This window comes from Cervus elaphus, chromosome 4, assembly GCF_910594005.1.
Source record: "Cervus elaphus chromosome 4, mCerEla1.1, whole genome shotgun sequence".
Classification (NCBI taxonomy): domain Eukaryota; kingdom Metazoa; phylum Chordata; class Mammalia; order Artiodactyla; family Cervidae; genus Cervus; species Cervus elaphus.
Genome location: NC_057818.1, coordinates 34,402,078 through 34,404,800, shown reverse-complemented (window position 1 = coordinate 34,404,800; position 2,723 = coordinate 34,402,078).

The following is a 2,723-nucleotide window of genomic DNA, read 5'->3' as shown; positions in this document are numbered from 1 at the left end:
TCTCAGAGTGACTAGACAGACGTGGGTCTGTGGCTGCTTGGAAAGCAGGACTGAAGTTGATTCTTCAGCTTGAAGTTGAGTGGGTGCGTGGAGAATCTGGTCATTCATTGACTCTGAGACCACGACTCGGGGAAGGCATGTCATGCAAAGTGTGTGTGTGTGGGTGGGTGAGGGAGGCAGGTCCATGCTGGACTGCAGGCTGTGCTGACCATGTCAGGGCATTGTGCATTGGCTTGGATGTTGGGAGTCATTTACCTTTGAGCTAATCAGGTCACCAAAGGCCTAGAGTGATGTGGAATTATTAACTGGCTCAGTAGAAAGATGGTGGGGAAATCAAGCAGGGTAGTTATATGACTGCCTCTGCTTAGCATTCTAGGGTGGACTGAATACCTCTGGTGAGAACACTTTCTGACTCAGAGAGGAACTCAGTGCTTCTCAGGTCAGAGCAAGGAGTGTGAGGTTATTTCCAATGGGGCCACCCTCAGGGCGCATGCTTCTGCTTGCTCCTGCTTCCTCCTTCATCCTGAGCATCCTATGCTGGGGGAGTCCCACCCCTACTCCTCTTCTTGGGCTCTTCTATCATCTTCTCTGCCTCACCTTCCTGCTTGTCACACATCTGTGTGGTTGCCTGTGGCCTCCAGGCCTTTGCATACATCACAGCCTCTGTGCTGAGTCATAGACAGCCCAGCTTCTAAAGGGCTTCTCATTGGACCACGTGGCCCCTGGGGTCCTGTGGGCAGACACCCCATGCCACAGTGACAAGAGACCAGGTTTCAATCCAAGTTCTGCTTCTGGACATGGGACCTAAGGAAAGTCCCCTTTCCTTGAAAAATTTCAGAGTCCTCATCTGGAAAGGAGCATAATCATGACTGCTCCTTCTGTCTAGGTCATAGTGCTGAGGGTTGAGGGTTGGAATAAACAATAGGGCATGCAGTGGGAAGGGGGATGGACCCTTTGATTCTGAACTTGCAGATATCCTATGAGATGGCATCTGGTTCTTAAGAAAGTTGCCTTTCACAGCATCTCTGTTAAGTGGTGTCTTTTGTATGACAACCATCTTAAGAAATGACTGCATACAATTTGTTCCTGGAAAAGACATTTCTATTACACTATAAAAGTATTCCATTTTGGGCCACATTTGATGAATTTTCTCTGAAAGTTTTAAAAATTAGTTTTCTCTCCAACTAAAAGCATTATTTTTGTTTCAAAAGAGGGAAAGGAATATGTGCCCTGACTGAGGGGAGCCCACATCCATTTAGATGCCCAGTCACCATGCTTTAGTTAGCCCCCAAGGTCACTGTTGTAGGTCATAAAGGGCCTTCCTTGTGCATATGCATGGTAGCGCAGGTTTGGCCCCATGAGGCAGGGGGAACCATGTTAGAATGGTGAGTCAGGAGAGTAACAGTCCCGTTTTCCTTCCCTGGCATGGAGTAGAGGCCAGATTGGGGTGTGTATGAATTAGAATCTTTGGAAAAATTTGGAAGTCCAGAACACAGCACTGAGAGTGTGATGGAGAGCTGGGAAGGATTTAAAAGCTATTAAGCAAGTAGAGTCAGAGTTGATGGAACTTTAAATTAATAGACAGGAGAAGGAAAGAAGAGAAGAGGGTCAAGTGCAGCTACAGGTTTGTTATTGACCTTCTTAGAGTAATTTCATGGCCAGTGAAGGTGAGGAAGCCGAGTGAGGAGTATGGGCAGCTCTTTGGAGAAGCTTGTCTCTGTGAGGGGCAGGAGTCGGGGAGAGAGGGTCGAGGGGGATTTTTCTTCTCTTTTTAAGGTATGAGAAGCCTGTGCATGTGTGTATGCTGAGGAGAAGGGGTGTTTGGCAAGGGGAAGCCTGGAAGCACAGAATGCAGAAGTGATAACTGATGGGTGAGACTCAAGAGTGATGCCTGGTGCAGAGGAAGGCGGAAGCAAGTCCCTCTTCTTCTGAGGAGGACCTGGGAAAAAGAGATGGAGGCTTCAAAATGCACAGGCAGTGACACAGAATTTTGAGAGAGTTTATACCTAATCCCTTCCCTCACTTGGAAGCAGGAAGCCAAGCGCTCTGCTGTGGGACTGGCTCTTGAGGACTGTGGAGCTGATCTCCTTAGAGCGATGGAGGGGTCGGCCTGGGAACCAAGGTGTGTTGATAGGATAATACACTCGTGTTTCTGTGACTATGGGGGAATTGATTACACTCTTGGATCCTCAGTTTTCTTTTCTGAGCAGTGGGGTTTTGTAACAATTTGGCACAGTGTTCATGAGAAAGCAGTGAGAAAATATATTAAGAGCCTGGCACAGTGCCTTGCATATGGCCACCTCCAAACCAGTTGATTCCTCCTCCCCTAGATCTCATACATATATACTTTTAAATTTACTTAATTGAAAGATAATTGCTTTACAATATTGTGTTGATTTCTGCCATACATCAACATGAATCAGACACAGGCATACATATGTCCCCTCCCTCTTGAACCTGCCTCTCATCTCCCACCCCGCTAGGTTGTCACAGAGCCCCAGTTTGAGTTCCCTGAGTCATATAGCAAATTCCCACTGGCTGTTTATTTTACATAGATCCTATATATATTTTTAACAGTGGCTGGGTTATGATCTCCAGCATGAGGAGGGACTCAGCAGGGCGGCCCCAGGGGCAGACGGTTGGTTTAGGGCCTGCTTGGGTTCTTCTGGGCCATGTGGCAGAGGCGCTGAGGAGCCTAAGGGGCCCAGAGAATGATTAACCTG